The sequence below is a fragment of the Leptosomus discolor genome, chromosome 8 (assembly GCF_034619465.1).
Source record: "Leptosomus discolor isolate bLepDis1 chromosome 8, bLepDis1.hap2, whole genome shotgun sequence".
Lineage (NCBI taxonomy): Eukaryota > Metazoa > Chordata > Aves > Leptosomiformes > Leptosomidae > Leptosomus > Leptosomus discolor.
Window position 1 is genome coordinate 6,284,016 of NC_141398.1, and position 22,933 is coordinate 6,306,948.

At 40.8% G+C, this 22,933-nt stretch overlaps 1 protein-coding gene across 2 annotated transcripts in view; it reads right to left on the reverse strand.

Moving 5' to 3' along the window:
* Positions 1-22,933, reverse strand: part of GABBR2 (gamma-aminobutyric acid type B receptor subunit 2) — a 477,515-nt gene that overhangs the window by 377,453 nt on the left and 77,129 nt on the right. The gene's annotated exons all lie outside the window — the stretch shown is intronic.

Here is a 22,933-nt window from a genome sequence, read left to right on the forward strand (position 1 = left end):
AAGCTCACATTGTGAAGGAATTAAGATTGTGTTTACTGGAACAAGCAGTGTCCTCCATTCTCACTCCTCCTCCCCCTACTTAAAGACTGCCTTATTCCAAGTGCAACTAGAAGGCTCAGCTACTTCTTTAATTTTATGAGCAGCCAAGCTTTCATTATCTGAACTTAACTGAAACTTAGACAAGTCTTAGCCCTCATCCACCTCCCCATTTGAAGCTGCAGCAACAGAGATTCTTGAACTGGTTTCCATACCAACTTAACACCAGATAAATAATTATTTAATTTTTTTGCACTATGTCACATGTTTTAAATGTGCCACTGAGTAGTAGTTTAAGAAGAACACAAGGCATACATGAGATAAGGAGGATGTTAATAGTAAAATAACAGTCAGAAGCTGTAGCCCATGAAGGGTTCAGCACATAAAAAGTTGCAGAGAAATAAAATTCTGTATTCTAAACGAAAAGACCTACGGTCTGTTATCGGAAGTAAAATTCATACTAAAATTCACCCTTATCTCACAAAACAATGATGCGTTAACTATACCATTTGCCTACAAATTGTTTCTCACTGCAGTAACCTTATGCAGTTATGGATGTGTGCACGACAACAACCCTTTTTCAACACACAGCCATTCTCTTGGGAAGGTAGGCTGAAACCTTTATTCCTCTCTCCCAACATGAAAGATTCACACTGCCGAGAGATATTACTGGCCAACCCAAAGTACGTACAGCAACATGTGGGCTTCTCTTTGTGTTAAAAGCCCACCATGTTTTCATCCTTGTACTTTCTTCCTGACTAGTCTCAGCTCGCTCTTTTTTTAGGCCACCACAAATAATTACAAGACTCAATCTGCTCCTTGAGCCAAACTGCTGAAATAGTCCAAAGTATGTCTCAGAGATAAAGAACTTAATACAGTGGCTGGCCACAACTGGGTGGAAACAAAGGCAAAAATGAGAACGATGGGAGAAAGCAGACTTTCACTTTTGTTTAATGTCACATTTCACAACATACATTGTGTATAACATTCCTCCCTGCAAGCAACAGAACAGTCTGTCACAAGTATTAAAAAATAAACATTCAGATAAAAATAATAGCCCTACCAAGCCAGACAGACAAGCGACTACAGTTTCTCTAGTCTGAGGAACGTATCCTTAGCGAGCTCCTGAAGACCTTGTAACAGCTTGCCTTTTTCAGCTACCAGAAGGCCACCACTGCTGCTCATGATCTTCCATTGCCAAACCCTACATATATAACCCTAAAAGCAGGCAACACTGTTGAAAGACAACAGGCACAGACACCACTGAAATTCCCACCCCACAACCACCAACTGAGCTCTTGAATTGTTGTCACCAAGCGACTACATCTAGGTAGCAACGCTATGCAGCAATCTAATTACAGTACCACAAGAGATTGCATAAGAAACAAAATCCACATCAGAAAGCATGGACTAGAAAGTCCAGGCCACATGCGGATGACAAGAAACTGACTGGCTTATTAATTGGAGCATGACTAACAGCAACGAAGGGGGAAAAATTCTTCAGAAAAAGTCACAAGCTTAAATGACGAAATACATCCCCCAGAGGAGCCAACACTACTTTTGCTAGCTAGTAATTCTCTTTCACCTAAATTGTCATCAACATCTCTATTTTGCTGAGCTGAACTGCAGCCAGCTCCCTTTCAACTGATATATAAAAACAGACAGCCATGCTGTGCTGCTGATCTTGACTGCACATTGAAACACCGAGGATGGCTGCAATACCCTTCATTGGAGAAGAGTGGTTTTTCCATAACTGGAATTTCAAATAGATGTGATTTGGTACACGCCACAATTTTCTTCAGAGGAAGGGGCTGGGAACTACTTACCCCAAACACATTAATTCCTGTGCTTAGTCTCAGCCATAAGCCAGTAACAAGCCACCAAATAAATAGCAAACGTACATATTAATGAAATAATTGCATTAAATGTATCTCTTGACACCCTGACTTGATACAGATTATATGGACAATTCACAAGAAGAAATACCAGCAAATCACCAAGGAAAAGCCCGTGAAGGGTCCTACTTCTCACTGCAACATTAATCTGATGTCATAGGTAGCACCCAACAAAGGCATAGTTTCCATTTCCAAGGAAACAGAACCATTTATTTTAATTAAGAAAAACCGCCAGACGAACTGCTGCATAGGAGAGGAGTCGAATGAATTTGGGGATTGAAGTGTTAACGTCCTGAATCCTCTTCAGAGGAGAGGCTGGCAAATAAAAAAATATTATCCTCCACCCAGAAAAGGATCTGAATGCACAGGGAGGAAGCACTGCCTGAAGCATAAGAGGTGCACAAGGACAAGAAACCTTTCTGGAGAGAGCAGCGCAGCAGCTGAATGCACAAGCAAGACCTTCTCTGCTGTAGTCTGCGCCCGAGAGAAAGGATGTCCCACATGAAGGGCACACATCACTGAAGTCAGGAGAAGCAGCAGAACTGACTTGTGAGGGTGGCTGGCTGCCAGGAATGATGTCTGGCAGAGAAGGAGAGAGATATCGGGGTGCGTACTCAAACCCCCAGGGCCACAAGCTTAACACAGTGCAAATCCATAGCGCACGGAATAGAAATTTGTATGGGTCTGACACGTAAAGCTTTGCTGACTCCTATATTGACAGGTTTGAGTAGTTACAGGACTAGCAGAAGAGCAGATAAATGTCATTTAACTGACCTCGTTAGAGTCACATTCCCAATGGTTCCCATTGCTATGGATGCACTGGTCAGATGCACGATTATATTTCGATTTCTAGCTGTCGGACAGCTATGCCCAGCTGTTTTAGTTAGCTATATTCTGGCACAACTCTACTTGTCTGAGTAAAAGTAAACCTGAGAAACAATTTTGGTATCTATTGAGCTACTGACTACTGAGGTTAGACATCCCCTATGATGAGAGGGACTAACAAACAGCTGTCTTCTGCATAATAAAATATCAAACTTTTTCAAGTGATATGAGAGCTTTCAGCAGCGCTCTGCACTGACCATCATCAGAAAGAGAATCAAGTGTTCATAAACATATGATGAAACTTTCTCAAACAGAGGTACAAAGCCTTGTTCCTACCCTCTGCAAAGTCTTGCTCAGGAACTAACTACGCATTAGACTATCAGCTTGAAAGGAGCTAAGAAATGAGTAGCACCAAAATATTATTTTAATTTGATTTTCATTCATTTATTTGAAGTCATCAAGCCATACAAACAATTCAGTGAAGAACATATGGATAACTGCTCTGAGCTACAAGAAAGGTCAGCCAGGTTAACACCCTCTGCCAGGGTTTATGGGCAGGGCATGCTTCTCCTGAGGCACCCTCTCCGTTTTCAAGTATCTGCAACTTAGGTACTTTCAAAGCCAACAATCGTATTTTTGCATTTAATCGCTTTAACTGGATTTTTTTTTGCATGAGCTTGTACAACTGCTCACTGCCACTTTGACAACCACAACATCTGGTGACAACGCAATTATCCATTGGAAGAAAAACCACTACCTTTCCTTTGTTCTAAACTTCTTCACACCATGAGAAGTAGGAATGAAACGTCTTGCCAGGGGATATTATGAATGTTAAAAGTTCACAAATACTTGAAAAGAAATGGGACTAGTTCATAGATCAAACAACAATTCAAAACTTCTTAATGGAGAGATGGTGATTTTCTTAGGAAACCCCTGAATCACAGATCATTGGTGGCTAGAACAGTGTTCTGGGGAAGCAAGATTAAAAGCTCGCCCTAACCCGCTGATCAGCTGTTCCAGGACAATGATGAGTACTACTTGCTCCAAATCTGGTCTGAACCACTGTAGCCATTCCCATGTTCTGCATCTAAAAAACAAAACCAAAAGCAACCCCTTCCAACAACTACACCAAACTTAGAACTGAAGCTAACTCATCCCAAACTGTGGGCTCTTCTGTGTATGATTTCTCCATCATCTTCTAGTTTAAACTACTAGCAATCAGATTTCATTTTGGTTTAGGAGTGGGCACAGCAGAGGAAGACTTAATCTATTCAGGGAAACCTTTCCCAATAAATTAACCCTCTCACCTTGACACCTCTTGACACACTTTGAGACTTTACCTAGCAACTTCTTTATCTGACCTTGCCTACTGTACAGGGAATAGTTAGAGTGCTACCACCAAGGTACTGGTGCTTGGCATCCTATTTAACAGTTCATATTCTGCCTCAGGTGCCACCTGTCTCATCAAGTCACTGCTTCCACAGCAAAGGTCACCACTTTCCATCACCTCATTTCCTAAGAATTGTTTAAACACCTGATGAAGGCTCAGCTTCTTGCTCAACGTCATTTCCTTTTTCTTCGTTTACCATTTGGGAATGGAGTCCACCCAGCAAGACAAACAAAAATTTCCTGTATCTCCTTATAAGAGAAGTATATACACTTTCTCCATTTTTTTTCCCATTTATCCTTTCTTTTTTCATTTATATGACTTATATTTTCTGTCTCGTTACTATTTCTTCGAGTATATAACATTTACACTGGATGATCGCAATTTAAGAACTCCAATATGAAATGGAGTTGGAGTGTAGCAAATAGATAAATCCTATGTAATCAAAACTGACTCTGCCCAAGTTTCCACTAAGATTAAATATGCAGTAATAGCAGAGATCAAATCGACTTCGTCTTTTCACAGTAAACTTGCATTCAGCTCGGAAGCTGAAGCCTTTCCTCAAAGAAAGTTGATGCCTTTCCTTGATCTGTCACTGTTACATATTCAGAAGTTCAGAAGACCATCAAGAGACATTTTGTATAGTTGTCATCTTGAATTAGAAATTTTTCCAAGTATCCTTAAAGCTGCATGCAGACATTCACCGTTTTACAGCATAAATATGTAAAAAGCAAAACTAGATCTTAGTACTGTATTGTTTTCTCTGACATCTCAGTGCTCAAACACTTACCAGATATTTTGGTACATTCAATATTAACAGAGAGATCAATGCCTTGCTCCCTTTCGTTTCTTCCTCCCTACATCATCTACACTACTCCATTGCGATTATATTTTATGGAAATAAGAGGAACTAAGGGAAAGCATAAAAGTCCAGAGAAATAGTGTAGGAAAAAATATATTCAAAGGTGTTTAGAAAACAAATAACACGTCCTGTTGTTGAGAATAAGCTGGCTCAGTTTTCTCCAGCTTCTCCATTTTTTACCAAAGAAGTTCAACATTACAATGATTTCTAACAAAACAAAGAATTAATTTTAATTATTCAACAAATGAGGAAAATATCTCTGTTCTTTATTTGCACCAAAAGGCTTTTTAAAATTCCTCTAGGAAACCACTTGTGCTTTTGCATTTAAGTAACCTCAAAAGGTGCTAATTGTTTCAGACACTTGAGCCCCAAGATCATTATCACTTAAATTTATTGTTGCAAACTACTCCCTATTTTTTTGCCTCTCACTGAAAGGAAGACATGCTGTCGTAGATTTACAAGGCATTTGCCAGTTGCAGCTCAAGTACAAAATGAAGAGCTAAGGGAGACAATTTTGGCAAGCTCAACACAGAGTCACTAATGTCAATTGTCCAATTTTCTACTTGCCTTGTCTTTCTTTTTCTTCCTTTCATTCATTACCATTTATTATTACACTACCATAAATAGTCTGTGTTTTCATAGGCACACTGTGTTGGACCATTTCAGTTAGATTTCTATCATTCCATTCCCTGTGCTTTTTATAATACACGGAAGAAGTCACTGAAGTGAAAAGGTGTGTCATTTAAATATGGTATTTGGGTTCTTTTCCAGACCTAGAGTATGAGCACTACAAATGCTATGACTTTCAGCATGATCAAAAATAATAAATCAGAAGTACTTCATTCTCTGTTCAGTAAAATAAATTTTCCGAAACTGCCTTTAAAAAGTTGAGTTTTACCAATGTTGTCCTTTTCTTATGCCTACTATCAGCTATGTACTTGGTTTTAATAGGAGGATTGGGTTTTTTCCCCAGGTCATTTAGGGAGAAGGAAAAAAAAAAAAAAAAAAAAAAAAATCACCTAATGCAGGGAAGGGTCCCTATCTCTGAACTGTTGACTTGCTTCTTTTCAGTAAACTGAAAATTGTCATGTACTGGAAATGTGAAACTCCTTTTAACTGCAGCTGTGCTCTTTGCAGCACGTAAAAGGAGGGATTGAAATAAGAGAATATAGAAGGAGAAAATCCAAATTTATAAATAACAATCAGGAAGCTCTTGTAGTTGGAAGAGAATGGAAGTGTACCAGCACAAAACATTTGAAGGAACAGCAATATACTTCATAGTATGCCTGGCATCCCGCTCTTGAGTAACAAGCTGCAATTGAAATCGAGACAGCAGGGCAATGATATTTTGAAAAATCACTTGGTCCCTCAGCAATCAGCAAGAATCAGTTGTGGGGGGAAGGCTGCTATATGAATTCTTTCTTTCCCATGGCCTACTCACTCCTGAAAGACTCTAGTTTTTTTAAGGGTAAAAAAAAAAAAAAAAGAAATATTTCTTGATACTTTTCTGACATGAAATAAGACATTATTCTGAGTGTGAGAAGATAGGGGGAAAGAGCTCTTCAGTATCTTTCTGGTCAAGAGCATCATGTTGAAATAAAGTCTCCTGTACGTGCTTCGGTCGCACGGCAACAGGGCTCGTCCCTCAGCGCGCACAACCACAGAAGCTTCTAAATAAGCATTCACTGGGGATGAGAAGAGGCACAGATGACTCCGAGGCCCTTCAGAATTGTTCTTATTGCTTCTGAAAGTCGCTTACCCGGAAAACATGAGAAGATCTCTTAAGCCATCACAAGGATAGCTGTGGCGCTCTTGAGAATGTATTTGGATGTTAATAAAAGGTCAGAAAGCATCTGGTATTTTTGGAAAATAAGATTGAACTCTTTTCCTTTAGTGGGTGATGCTCTTCATTAAGAGTGTTAAGTGGTACAAGTAGCTTCCAGCATGTATTTTTCTGAAGCAATATTGTTTGAAATTCCTTTTTTTTTTCCCCTTTTAATTTTAATTCTCCAACAAGGATTTTGGAAATACGGACACAGGGCAGAAGAACAATACAACTGGCAAAGTAAGAGTTTAAAGAGGGCTTAATGAATTAAGGATAGCAAAAATGAATTTATTGACCCAAAGGTCAAGAAAATCTGGTGTAAGAGTCTTCATCACATGTCTATGATTTTTTTAATTAAAATCTTTCTGTGATGTAAACCAGTTGAACTTTGTCTATAGTGAATAAAAAACTTTGCTAAGCTAATTTATTTAAGGAGAAATAACGTATGATCATTTGGATAAGCTACCATTTAAGTTAGCCCATAAAAGCCAAATGAAATTCACTGTATGTTTTAAATTGGCTTAAATTAACTTAGCGCCAGACTACAATAATGCACCATTTTACAGAAGTCTCAGACTGGAAATGGGCAAAGTGCACATCAGCACAGGTAAACCTCAGATATTTTTTTTCCCTTAATAACTGGCAAAAGAGACAGTATGGAGAGAATACAATTTTATTTTATCCACTATCCAGATGGCGTAACATTCAGGGTGTAAGCAGGCACAGTGCTTCACAGTCAGCAGGCACTAAAAACCCTCAAAATCCAAGGATCAGTTAGGACCTTGCTCTTCCCCCCCCCCAAAGACCAGTGTATCTTTTTCCTCCCGCAGGTTGAAAACCAAATTTTGAATGGTGATTTGCGTTTGCCTTAGTTATGCCTGACAGGGGATTTCTCCAGTGGGTGAAATACGCCTGCAACGCCTACAGCACTGAAACTTTCTCCTGCCCCCATTGCCCACCGTATTTCACGCAGAGAAATTTGTCACAATAAACTCTGTTATTCACATGGTCCAAACAACTTACCATTTCTGGAAATGTTTTGGAAAACATGGACTTCTAAAATAATTTTTCTTTTAAAGTGCAGAAAAGTGATCTGCAGCACCTGAGAGACTGAATGTGCTCCTGGCTCAAACCCGCTGTGACAAGCGGTGTCACTGTGTGTCACATCGTGTCGCAATGCTGAGCTACACAAGCCCTTCCCGAGCGCAGAACGGTGCAGCGTCAGAGAGCGGCGGAGGGACTGCGGAAGGGAACCAGCAGACTAAGACAAACCTGAGGTGTCATGAGCTTGGCTGCAACAAGGAGCAGACTCAAAGCTGAGCCTCAGAGGCAAAGGAAAGAAAAGCAGCAGCCCTGGAAGTACAGGGAGATATTGGAATGGAAAGACGTTGAAAAAGGATTCAAGCTTCATGAACTCCATGGGCAGTGTTACTGCAGGTACTTCTCCAAGCCTTTTGTTTAATAACTTGCCCAACTTCATTGGAGTTTTCCTTCATCCATTTGGGTTTTATATTCCAGGAAATCAATGAGTAGAGATTAGCAGCCACTTCAAAAAAATGCAATGGTGGATCCATCCAACTTGTGTTCGGGGTCCTGTCACATTTGCACACGCACACTAAATTTCTCTGGCTTTAAAGCTATGCAAGCAAGATATTGCCTCCATGCTGCAGATTGCAACCTGGTTCACAAAGAGCTGTTCCTTTGCAAGATCAAGACAGGCTAGAAGACTGCCAAATAAATCCTCACATTCAACAGCATGGTATGGGATTTCTGCAAGCGGAATGACCAATACTCTTGGCCCTTAGAGGACCTACAGAGAATCTTAATTAAGCTTGCCAAGAGCAGGGTATTACTCACCTTGATGTATGAACCCTTCGGGGTTTCCTCCTTATGCTCCAGAAAAAAAAAACTAGGAGATGTGGAATGAAAGTGAAATAGAGCTGGGCTGTATGTAGGTGAAATGCCCACAGAGCACATAGATCAAACCTGCAGCCAGCCCCAGATCAACCTCCCAGATGTTTAAAAGCAACTACATTTGGTACAAGTCTGGAAACTGTAAACAATCCATATTAGAAGCTAAGACCTGTTAGCTTGTCCACCTCAGCCTAATTAAGTCACCCTAATTCTCTTCCTTAGCTACCTACTTTGTTAAGATAGATGCTTGTGTCACGCTCACAACAAACTCATCTGTTCTTCAACTCCTTGCCTGCTTGCCACTCAGAGTGAGCTATAAGAGTTGTAACCCAAAAAATAGACTGTTTTGTCTCTGTACGTGTTATTCTCCTTCATAATAAAATCCCAACACGAATTCCCTCAGACATGTTTCACTGAACTAGTAATTCCTGCTGGTTGTGTATAACCAAACTCTACAGAAATCTCACTGATGCACTACAAAGAAGTTCCAAACCACCAAATCCTCTGTCATTTGCCCAATTACTGTCATTTGGCACCTCACTGATTGCTGCTATTGGTTCGGCACATAATGCTCTGCTAGGCACTGCTACCCTGTAGGCAAAGCTCATATGCGTGAATTCACGGCTGTGTAAATTGACTTTTTTGACTTGATTAAACTCTACTAAAAATGGCTCAACTAAACTCTAAATGACTAAACTCTACTGAATCATCATCGCAGAAAACTCTCAGACTAGTTTAGTACCTGGATAGACAAACGGAACAGTTTTTCCGTCTGTCTGCGAAGACCTCTCTGCCTTAAAAAATCTCCATGGTTTTGCCAGACTCAGTTCTAACTTGCCCAGAGATTGAACAACAAAAAACAACCAGCAAATGAACAAAAATATCATGTAAATATCAAGCTCCCCGAGACGTCCTGCTTTCTGTTACACTACACATTCCAGCAGAGCTAAATTGCTTTAAGATTACACGGGGAAGTGAGCAGATTCTTGACATCCCTTTTCCAAATAAGTACTGACTGTCACACAGAACCTTAACAGGTTGAAATGGTATAAATGCCAATAGGATGATTTTAATCATTTTGTCAAGCGTATCTGACACTACATTGACAAGCGTGGGAGGGGCAGGGGGGGATAAGTACTGGTTACTCTGGCATCATAAAGGTAAAAGAAATGGTGTGAACGAGTTATAATTTTCTTGGTGTTATTTTAGGCAACAAACTGAAGGAAAACATGCAAGTCCTGACCAGGTGAAATATTAAATTGACAATGAAAACCATTCTCAAAATGAACCAGTGCTGTAAATACCTTGATAGATTTCAAACGTCTTAAATACACCAGAGTGCCTCAATGGGAGGAAAGAGGTTACTGTCATTAAGTCTTCTGGTACAAATTAGTACAGTAAGAGAAACCTAAAAGAGTCTTCTGTTGGTTACCGGAAACTGCATAAAAATTGGCATCTGTGAAAAGTGATGGTGCAGGAGAGAGGCACAAGATCTATTTCAGAACCCGTGTAAGAATGCCTACTAGCAAGCCTGTATTAGGATTTCAAGGCTTAGAGAAAATACAAGAGCAGACACACTCGAGTGCTGTAGGCCAGATGGCACAGCAGTGCCAGGAAAAATGCTTTCTACTTAGGCTGTGGTCAGAAACCATCACCCGGCTGCCACCCTTCCACAGCCCCGTGAGAAGAGTTTATGCGAGTGGCTCCCGCTTCAGGTAAAGCAAGTTGACAAATTGCAGCCAATATATACAGTTGTCTCAATACAAGGCTGCTGACCTCACACTGAAGTGGACAAGAAGAGTTCACACCATCTTTTCCACTTCGGCACATCAGGCCGTGTATGTACGTGCGTGTGTCGGCACATGCGTGCAGGGACAGAGGGAGAAGGACAACCTCCTCTGGTTGCCACAGATCTTCCTGCAGCACTTATTTGACTGCTATGATTTAAGGGTGAATGACCACAACATAGTCAAAAAAGGAGATGCTCTTTTCAAACACCCCACATCTTGGTTTCAAGAATATGACGGTTTACCAGCAGGCTTCTACATACTAATTGCAAAAAAGAAACCCACAAGCAAACAAAAAACCACCCCACCCCACTGATCTCTCCAGCAAATGGAGCTGGAAGCACAAGTCAACTTGCTGAGCTAAGAAGCACATGGTGATAAACAACATCTCAGGTGCCAGTTCAGGAGACCACAGAACCGCCGCTTCCTCAGGAGCAGTGGAGACTGTATTCCCTAGCAACAGTAAAACCAGTGGAACAAACAGGGATAGATGCTCCCACCACCTTCTGTTTACGCTGCTAGATGCAAACTGATGGGAGACTGAGTGAGCACCGGCTTCCAGTGTGCTTGAAGTGTAGTTTAAGCTACATGAGTTGGATGATAGGAGACTGACACCCACACCAAAGAAGACGAGAGACAGGCAAAGATACGTATCAATCATAAAATGCACAATATTAACATGGATTTGGGTGGCATATGGTGTGTTAGCATGCAAACATGTGCCTGAGTTGGGGAAAAGAAGTGTCGTATGTCTCCCCTAACCACAAAAGCTTATTCACTTCTTTAAGCTCAGCTTACCGGAATTTTTCAACAGATATCAGTTAGAAGCAGATATGACAAAACAACTACACCTCCAGATTTCAGAACTCCTCATGCTTTAAATTCACTATGATATCAAATCTCTATTGAGGGAAGGAAGAGAGCAAACTTGTCCACTTTCTTCACCGTGCTGCAATCACTTCTGTGAATTTACTTTATATTCGTAAACTATGAACAGTGTGTGTTCAACCATAAGCATCAGAAACAAATAAGAACATAACTGATTAAATGAGATCACAATAGAAAACATTTAGAAAATTTGACTACAAGAGTTATTTGCAGTGTTACTCAGAAATTATTTCTCAAGTTTGTATTTTAACATTCAAAACAACATGCAAAAGGCTTTTCAGTACTCAAGACTTGGTTGCAGAGACTATTGATAATCAGCTTCCAAGTCCTGTGTACTTCTGTTCTATACCACAACATACAGAAATCAGATTAGTTCACAGTTAACAGAGTACTAGTTCTTCTTCTGACTAGCTCCTGACATTTTAAGAGACTCTTTAGGATCTTGGTTTAGTGGTTTTTCAACTTGTTTGTGCATTAACTCCTTCAGGTGTATTATGAGACACTTTATCCCAGTCACCCCCATATTCCTCACTGATAGTACAAATACTGCCAGTGAAATTGCACGGACACCTTGAAACGTCACTTAACAGTTTAGTTTGGCCTTTTCAAAAAACATTTAGCAGCATTAGTTCCTGTACTTTCTCATCTGCAGTACGTATTGGGTAATTTCTTAATTACAAATTCTTAGGATCCAGCAAACGGGATGCTAGGATTCTAAAGGCCATTTAATCAAAAGCATGTAAAACAATATGACTATCTTCTGAAAGGCCTGTGTAAATTAATCTGATATAAAATAGTAGTTCAGCATAGAGACAAATTTTCTTTTTTTTTTCCCTCCAAAAAATCACATTTTTATAAGATATCTGCATTAAAAGTGACACACAGATTGTGACGGATTATGCAAAAGAATGCAAACGTCACTGTTTTCTATTTAGAAATAATAGCAAAGAAGTTATAGTGGCACAGCTTTAATCTGTTATAAATAATTTAATTGCCTGCCATTTGCAAATAAGCCCCATTTTAAAACCTCACAGAGTTTCTGCAAGCATTCCTATTAACATTACTCACTCCGGGAAAATATTTATGATTGAGTGATGTTGTCAAAAAGATGTTTCTTCTGCTTAATGAAAAATATTTATTTTGTGGGGGACGATTTTCTTTCCTTTTCATATAAACCACAAAACCACACATCAAGGACCTGAGTAAAAGATACCTTTTTTTCCACCTGAACATCTAGACAGAATAACACATCTAATTTAACACAAATAATTTCAGGACATCTTTAGCAGAAAAGCAGAAGCGTACCTTGTCCAGACCGTCTTGGGCCTGGCAGTTAATTCTGAGTGGCAGGACTGAACTACTTCAAGCTGAGAAGAGCCACAAACACAAGGCTCTAAATATCAGCTAATGCTCTAAACACAAAGGTCAGAGCCAGCTAACCCTCCCTTTATGCCAAGTCCAACCCCTGCCAGCAACAGCTTGTCAGACTAACCCTTTTCAGACTCAAATCTAAATGCAGTAACTCCTTGATGTCGTTGATCCCTGAAGAAAGAGTTTGGTGCTGTACAATCATAAAACCTTCTTTTGATGCCATTGATTAAATCTCTAAGAAGCTAGTAAAGCAGGGAATATTAGCTTGGAATTCAGCAAGTTACAGGAAAGATGCAGGAACTGAGAAAGTACAAAAAGGCAAAAGCTGAGTGAGCTAAAGGGAAACGTCAAGGCAACCCCACAAACTGTGGGGCCAAGTGGAAAAGGACAGAGGCCAAGACTTCACCTTGCCAGTCTCTGAAAAACACAGCCTTCTCCTTCAGGGAAGCTGTTGGAAGAGCAAACTGAAGTGCTTTGCTCATAACCCAATTACCTAAGCTCAGCCAAGTCAAATCGTTACGTTTGCACGCTGGAGGGCTGGGCTGCCCTTCAACGGGGCCTTGACAAGCCAAAGGTATGGGTTGGCAGCACCCTCATGAATTTCATCAAGGCAAATCCAGTCTTGTACGGAGGAGAAAACAGCCCTATGCAACAGCTGAGGCTGGGGACTGGCAGGCTAAGTAACACTCTTTGAGAAAGGAAAGTGGGAATCTGGTGACCAAGCAGTTGAACACGAGCCAGCAGTGTGCCTGTGCAGTGGTGAGTGCTAACTGCAGACCGGTCTGCGTTAGCAAAAGCACAGCCAGTGGTTTGATGGGAGCGACTCTTCCCTTCTAGTCATCGTTGTTAAAGCTGCATTTCAAGATGCGTGCTTGTTTTTGAGCCTCCAGATACAATAGAAATACTGATAAAAGGGAGAGAAACCAAGGAGTAACATCCAAGTGGTGATGGAGCACCTGATGAGTGAGGAACAGCTGAGGAAGCTGGGCTCCTTCAGCCTCAGGAAGAGAGGCCTACCAGGGTCTCTAATTGCAGCCTTCTAGTCGCTAACAGGGGGAATATGGATGGAGACAGACTCTTCTCATAGATGCCCAACAAAAGAACAAGGGGTCAAGTCTCAAGTTGCAGCAAGACAAATTGTAATTAAATTTAAAGGGCAAACTGAGTGATCAAGCACTGGAACAGGTTAACTAGAGAGCCTGGGAAATCTCCATCCTTGGAGATTTTCAACTCTGAACAGCACAAGGTCCTGAGCAACTGGATATATCTTCAGGATCATCCCTACTTTAAGCAGGACATCGGACCAGATGTCCCCCAGAGATCCGTTTCAATCACAATTAATTTGCGATGTTCAACAGCGAGTAGCCACAAGAGCTGAAGCAAAGCAAGAAAGGCAAAAATGAGCCTCACAACACCATGTCCTGTCACAGCAGCCTCCAATGAGGCACTAATTCTAGCTGACCCAGCAGTAATTCCAGCATTAATGCAACAAGATCTGCAAAATTTTGAGCAGCACCCACGAGACCTGGAAAAAAAAAAAAATAGGACAATTCACCTCATTTTTTGGGATGAGGCTGTCCAGTTAAAGACCGCAAGGTTTCTAGGCTAAGGATTGTATCACACCTTTCCACCACCAATAAGGATCAATTTGCATTGGGAAAGCTGAAGATTACTTTAGCCACCATTTGCTTAAGACAGCAATAAAAACATACAAAATGCATAAGAACGGCATTATTAATTTTCACAGAATAACAGCGTGATCTCTAGCTCTCGTGAGACTTGAAATCTTGGTTTTTGCTTTGTTTTTTTAAATTACATTTCCACCATTATTCGGTCTCAGCATAAAGAACATTATTTACAAATTGCTATGGATATTTGGACAATTGGTATCATCTGCTGTTTTCTTTGTACTAACATCAGACTGTTTTGCTGCAATTTTTTAAACTAGATTAATTTCAATTTGTCTAGTTAAAAACTTTTTTTTTAAAACATCATTTAGTCAAGCAATATCTGTGTCCTTTCATTTTTTACACACTCATCTCACGTTCACCCAGTAATTTCAAACAGGTCAGGAAAAATACAAGGTGACAATATTTAATCCACAAACACGGGATGTGTGACCTTTTGGTGAGGTCCCAGAATAATTCTTTGCAAGTCAGAGTTTGCAAAAGCAATGACAGTAATTTTCCTCCTAATGTTTTAAATGAAATATTGAAATACTATAATCATTTAAGGTATTTATAGCTTAATGTAATTACAACTTCCCCTAGAAAACACCAGATTGTCTAGGCTATATTCCTGGAAAGAAGGCATCTGCTAATCTCGGTAAACAGAGCGGAAAAGTGGGATCTGATTTAGAATAAACATTCTTAATATCCATTCATTACAGTCCTCAGGACTATTCCTTGACCTGGGAGCAGTCCCAGAAGTTGCCAACATAGGCTACGCCCTATGGAACCAAACCCTTGCCCCCACACCACTTCGTTCCCCAGCCGGAGGGTGCCCAGCGTTTCACACAGGAGTTACCACTGGTCAGAAGACACAGAGAAGCCTGCAGCTACAAGAGAACAACACTTAAATGTAATTCATGTGTTTCAGCATCAGGATCTTGTCCTTCAGGCAAGTACTGTATAGACTTAGGAGGTGCAAAACAGTGGGAAAGATTTAGTCTGAGGTAGCAAAACAAGTGGGAACAGAAAATCAGAAAAGGTGACGTGAAACAATCCTGGCAAACAAAAATGGCACTGAGTGAATCTGCATTAAAATACTCTTCTCCAAATTGTGATCGTGAGCCCTTGTCCTTTAAGGATGCATCTCATTTGAATTATTTCCTTTAACAAATAAAGTAAAAAACTCTTTTGATTTCCTACCATACGATTAAAATAGGTGGGAAATAAGAGATGACAGTAGTGTGTGCAGGAACACTATCACGTAGAGTTCCCATCTTTTCCCCAAGTACTCCACAACCCCAGCACCGCTTCTGCCCTGAGACATCCCAATTATTTTTATTCCAATCCTTCTCCTTCATATTCTGTGGAAAATCTTTCCCCATTCGTGCCTTCTGCATACCCTTACCCCAGGGCTAGGCTTACTTACAGAGCCCGATTAAAAACAAGCATAACCATGATCTTTTCTGCTGAAGAGTGACAGATCAGTGTCTGCTTATACATCTTCTATATGCTTCCCTGTGTATCCTACAATCTCCTGTGTATCCCAGCTCCACTAATACTTGATACTGAGCTCAGGCCCATGTCTAACTCACCACTCTTGGTACTTTATCAATATTTCTGTCCTGCATTCCCACTGACTACTGGATCCTTCTTCAAAGGGCACGACCTGAGATGTCTAAACAAGTACAAGTGGCTGGGCACGCTACTGCAGTAGATGTCCACAGCAAATATCCTCCGAAAAACCACTTCTGTGATGGACTTTTGAGAACTGACGAAATACTTTCATAAGATAGCCTTACCACGCTGCTAATTTAAATTTCCAACAGACAGCCAAGTTTTTTTTAACTGAGCATTCAGTATTATTTTCACTTGGGAGAACATCATGTATGTTGCCTCATAATTGTATGCTCTTGTTATTGAGTGTAGTTTACACAAGGCTTTTTCAGATCTAGCATTCTCAAATGTTGGCATTCAAACAGAAAGGAAGTGGTCCAACACATTGCAGTATCAGTACGGAAAATGTATTTTTAAGGAAATTTGCATTTGAATTTTTTTTTATTATAAGGAGATGTAAAACAGGACATGCTATCCCTATGCTTTATGTAATACTATCAGCATGATCTTTTCCTTTTTTTATTGGAAAAGAAAAAAAATGAGCAAGATGTCAGTCTCAAATATTGATGACATTAACACACTCTCGAGTGTAACATACCTGCATTGATTTAACTAATAAATTACCCATAGAAGATAATTTAGGAGCTTCAAGAGAAGAAGTATCTCATGCTAGATGCCACCTCTTGCTTCTTCCTCATCATTGTCCTAACCCACTGACCACGAAGAGAGAGGGGTACAAACCCTTGCATCAGCAGACTAGTACAAAGTCCTAATACAAGGACCTTTAGGACTGTCACCAGACAATTGCCTCGGCAGAAAACAGCAGCATGCAGCAGCTGTAACAGCTTCTGTACAATTCTTCCCCATCCCCCATAGTTTTCAGCAAACACTAGCAGACCAGAACAGAGACAACAACTAGCACTTTCCTGTATGTCAGGAATAACCAGCTTCTTATCACCCACCTCGTGCAGGTGGTAAAAGGTAAAAACCTCAAGATCTTTAAGAATTTTAATTAAAGGATAAATAAGGAGTACAGCCAGTCAGCAGACGGGCAGCAGAAGAGCACAGTTAAGCCCAGCATTAAAACTGAACCTGCTGAACTGCAGTGTATGCATTCCTCTGCCTGAACTCTCTCTGCAAGAGAGAAGGGGATATTGTTGCGTTCCCGATTCTCATATTGACCTGTAGCTTGTCATTAGGCCATGGGTGTTTGTTTGGGGTTTTTTCCTACATTTCTCTGAATTGGCTAAAATCCAGCCATTAGTTGCTAATACAGTGGATTCAAGTTCCACAAAGTTATGTACAGGATCCTAATTCATTGCTAGACCCAGTAATGTCACCAGCAAACACTACAACAGACACAGGACCCGGAGTAGAAGATGAGTGTCTACAATTACTAACATTTTTAGTTAATAGTAGTGATCGATCACTGGCAAAGTTAATTCCTGTTCACACACACAAGAAAACAGCTTCCTTCTGCTATCATTTTTTCTTAGTTCAGGAGGTGAAGATTTGTAGTGCGCATTTTAAGTTTCTCCTTTCTAAATATGATGCTGTCTCGTCAGCTGCTCAAGGTACCAAGAAGATCCGATTCAAGCACAACGTTGTTTATGAATGGTCAACACCGGGAAGATCAGATGCATCCAGGACGATAAATCTACTGCTGCTATGCAAAGCCTATTCTAAAATGGTTTTTGGTAAAACAAAAAGAGGGAACGCAAGAGGGAATGACACAAACACTGATGCTTGATGTCTAAGTGACGAGCAGAGAATGAGAAGGGTGAATTTCTGTCACTCATCACTCCACTTGGCCCTTTGTAAGAAAGATGCTGTGAGGACAGATGGAGCAGCCCAAGGAACCTGATGGACTCAAAAGACCAAATCTCACTGTCAGAGCTGCCACCCTGCACCTCTGTACACACCGGAGGTGCACGAGGAATGAGCTGGGGCTGGGACAGACTGACCAGGCTGGGCAAGAACCAGATAGCTCCACCACGGGAAACATGTGATCCTGCCACCTTCTCTGCCTTCCGTTAGATCATGAACACCTGGAAGCAGCATCTATGTTCCTGCTGTCCCAGGTCTGTTACCTTCTGCCGCTTTCAGCGTCTCGTGTCCGGCAATATTCTCCTCCCAAGCACAAGTCCTTTAATAAAACCACCTGAGCCTGTCCTCAAAAGGGCAAACTAGAAGCAGTTTTTCAGGTCAATAAGACCTCCTCTGAGGACAGTCTAAAAGCCCACACTCATCCATGAGGAGAAATACTCTTTTTTAGGGTGAAAGTTCTCTCATATAAGGGTAGAGCCTTTGCTGATTTTTGAGCCCTTATTTAGAAGTCGTCACTTGCCAAAAAATATGAAGTTACAGCAAGCAGAAAAAGCCTAAAGGCTAAATCGTTGTGACAATCCACATGCACTTTCTCCACCCATGCCCTTAACGCAGTGAGGGTACAGCTTATCCCAGTGACTGAAGCTGAACTAACATCTCGCTGCCGATGAGAGCAAGGAGCCCTGACCTTCTGCTCCTGCCATCCTCTCGGTAAATCTGGTTCTGACAGACATCCAATCCCACAGTTAACAGACTGAAACTAAAGAAGAGAAGAAAAGTACACAGGTGATTTTTCTTCCCCCTGGTCAGCGACTTAAATCGCCTTACCCTGAAATCAGGGTCAAGCAGGCGGCGGGGAGGTTCACAACAGGGAAGGCACAAGAAGCCTCCCCTTCCGCAGCAGCAAGCCCGTAGCCAGGCTGGCAGCACTGCGAAGCGTGCTCTTGATGATAATTGCAAAGCTGCCTCCCCAGTGTGTTTTATAACAAAGGCCACATCTTTGCATCTACTAAGGCCCTACTCACACCTCTTCTCTTGCTCATTTGCTGTTTTCCCATGCTTCCTGTCCTAGTGTTTTGGTTTGAGTGCTCACACACACGCATAGCCTTTCAACACACATACCTTCAGCTTACAATTGTAATTAAAAATTATAATAATAATAATCTGGCTTTACTAGGAACGAGCTAACTTCCTGCCATGTCTAGGTATCACTGTTGTGCTGGTTTGGGCTGGGGTAGAGCTGATTTTCTTCACAGTAGCTGGTCTGTGGCTGTGGTTTGGATTTGTGCTGGATACAGGGTTGATAATTCAGGGATGTTCTAGTCACTGCTGAGCTGTGCTGACACAGAGCCGAGGCCTTTTCTGCTCCTCACACCCCACCAGTGAGTAGATCTGGGGGTGCACAAGGAGCTGGGAGGGGACACAGCCAGGACAGCTGACCCCAACTGACCTAAGGGACATCCCAGACCATGCAATGTCATGCTCAGCATATAAAGCTGGGGAAGAAGGAAGGGGAGAATGTTTGGAGTGATGGTGTTTGTCTTCAAGTCACCATCACATGTGATGGAGCCCTGCTCTCCTGGAGATGGCTGCACACCTGCCTGCGATGGGACAGGGAATGAATTCCTTGCTTTGCTTTGCCTATTAAACTGTCTTTAGCTCAGCCCACAAGTGTTCTCACTTTCACCCTGCTGGGTGGGGAGTGAGCAAGCAGCTGCATGGAGCTGAGCTGCTGGCTGGGGTTAAACCACAACAACTGTGGAGAAGGACATTCAATTCCACTTAACATTTAGCTTGAGAAAAGATGATTAAACCCGTAACTTTAACTGGATCCATGGTTGCATATAGATCAAACGGGCAGCGGGTGGTAGCCATTAGCACTACCAACAGTAACAGGGATTTCTTTTTCTGGCAGCATTTCTGAAAGTCTTGTAGCCCAATTTTTAAGTTATGGTTTTCAATAGTCCCTTGTAAAACCAGTTTCACAAAGAATTCTTTTGATACTACACAAACGCCTAATCCTCCTCTTCCTTACAGTGGTTATTTGCTACAGTAATTCCACTATCTTCAGAGGACTTGGTTCTAACTACATTAATTTAACTAAGTTCAAAAGTAGGCCATGGATACAAAGTGAGGTATGGGCAAAGTGGAAAAACTCTTCAATAGTCTCATTTAATTTGACATATAAAATAACCACGGATTTTTTTCAGGGGCGTATTGTCATCTTCAAAAGATTGCTAATCCTGGAAGTCATTTTATTGAGTCTGTGGTTGGTGATTTCTAAGCAATAATTTATTTCAATTAAATGACAGCATCTTTTAATCTTAAGGAAGTGACTTGGCAGACAAGCAATTCTGTCTTTGGAGCTTTCGTACATTTATTCATCTGCCTAAATTTCCTAAGACTTCAGAGTTCAGTTGAAGTTTCATCCTGAATTAATGATTTGAGGAAAGCAATCTGTTTCATTACAACACATAAGAAATGAAAAAAGGTGGATGTTAGGAGGAGCAACAGTAATGTGAAAGAAAGCAGATTTAAACCCACTGTAATCATTGGCCAGCCTACCTCCATGTGCCAGAGTTAGAAGTTAACCCACAGCAGCTATGATTTTTATGTCAATAAAGCCATAGCTTTCCCTGGAAACAATACATGTGTCATACAAAGGTGTTGGAGTCTTTCAAGCAAGCAAAGGTGTTAAATATTGCTGATACCTTTTAACTGTATCTCTGTTCCTGGGAGATAATATTTAACATTAGTTAGTCATAAAATCAGGCAAAATAATTAAACTCAGTAGTAGGCACCAGACCTCAGCACCCACAGTGATCTGACCACTCCTCACAGGGCTTGAGAACACGCAAAGCTCCATTCACTTACACCAGGCTGCCATGAATGACTGTGCCCTGCTATAATACTCCACTTCTGAAATCTTTTTGCCTACGTATCACTGGAGAAACAACAACAACGCCTGAAGCTTTCTGATAATACATTTTTCTCCCCGTTGTATTTTTTCAATTTGGAAAGAGCCCTAATAGCTCTGTTTTCTATAAATGGATGTTTTCATTTGGCAGAGGAGCAGCCCTCAGACACCAGGGCACTTTTGTTGGTTTTTTTTTTTTTTTTTTATTCTTGTTCTGATGGAAATTGTTCTGCTAGAGTGCATCAGGAACCGCTAAAATCTCCTTACAGAGTTTCTCGCATTTGCTTTCTTTAGCCAGCAACGAAAATAAGTTACGGGTTAGAAAACTAAGGCAGTCACTTAGAAGTTTCACATTATCAGACCACATTGGTATAATTATAGACTTAAATATATACAGAACACAATTCCTGCCCTTATTAAAATATTATTTTCTACGTTATACCTACAGATTCTTGATCCAAACTAAGTAGTTGCTGTGTTACCTCACCATCTCTCAAGAACACAGTTAGAAAATACAAGTAAACGGATTTCTAAATGTGCAACAGTAAAATCCATGAAATTGTTTAATGTGCCAGAAGACAAAAGGCATTTAACAGGGCACTCTGACCACATCTCCTGTGCTCAATCCACAAACACACCTCCATACTACTCAGCCTAACAGTCCAGTTTCTATTCTGATCTGTACATCTGTCACAAAAAAAAAAAAAAAGGGAATTAAGCCATTCTACCATGAATCCTTCTCATCCTTGAATCTAGGATTTTCTCCAAGGTACATGGGAAGCTGAGCATTGTACAGTGCTGAGAACCTGAAGCGTTGGGTTCATTTCATATAAAGTTAGAGAAGCAAGAAATAGGTACTTAAATTGCTTGATACCTTGATGTTATGATTTACAGATGAGCTATTTTAATCATGGAAAGAACCTGGTACGATATCACTGAGAGCCCTTGCTACACCTATGTAAGCAGTGGGAAATCATCTAGGGGAAAACAGTATTTTTAAACTCAAGGTCCAGCCAGCAGGCAGTCCTATAAAATTTTACCTTAGAAAAGAGGTCATGGTGCTATGACACAAAGGGAAGGAAAACAAACAAACAAACAAAAAAAACAGCCCACAAAAAAAGGAAAAAACCCAAGGAAACAAACAGTTAAAACCCAGTCATCACCTTGAGAAACCGCTAGAGTCTGAACCCTAGGCAGATCTACAGCTTTCTGTCAGCAGCAAGAGGCTGTGGTAAAAAGAGGTACAAAACATTCTGCAAGCAGGATGAAATAGAGCTAGAACATCCACTGGGGTTCTCACGTTGGCTCATGTATATCAAGCTGAATTAGAAAGTGCAGCACTGAATAATGAAAATAGACATTCTTAATGCTTTAGCAGCCTTAGTAAAACAACTGCTTCTTATTTAGGCAGCATGTTTGTAAAACCCAAGAGCTTTAATCTCTAGAATAATAGTCCTGTCCAGATTCAGCTTGTAGCATAGGTCAGAAATTTAATTCCCTGCAACCCCAAACATCATCCTGATTCTCTCCTGCTCACAACCCTTAGCTGCTCTGGCAGCTGGAGTACCTGGAAAACTTACACACTCACTGAGCAATGAGAACATTTAAAGGGTGTTTACGAGCATTGCCATCTGTCTGCCACTGAAATAAATTAGGCCAAAGTCCAAAATTATTTCCTCAGCAAACTCCAAAATACACCTTATAATTACCTACAGTTGGTTTGCATTTTAAAGGCTAACTTGTTTGAAAGAGGGAAAAGCCAACATCTGATGGAGCCTCTGTCCATACTTTTTCCCCTTCCTAAGTGTTTCTATTGCCTGTGGTCATGCTTTATTTTGGGGGGAAATACCTCCAAATTGTACCTTAAATACAATGATAATAAAGTGTATATAGTATTGCATGCATTTGAGCTACGCCTTTCTGTGTATTCCAGCACTGTATCATAAGACTATTAATATCTGGCAATAGGTAGATCTCTTCCTCTTCACACCATAAAATTGGCAATATTTCAACTTTTTTCATTGCCTAGCAGTTATATAGCTTCAATGGCTACCATGTACAAGATTTTCTGAATACATAAATACACATAAATAATTGCAAACTCCACAAATGATG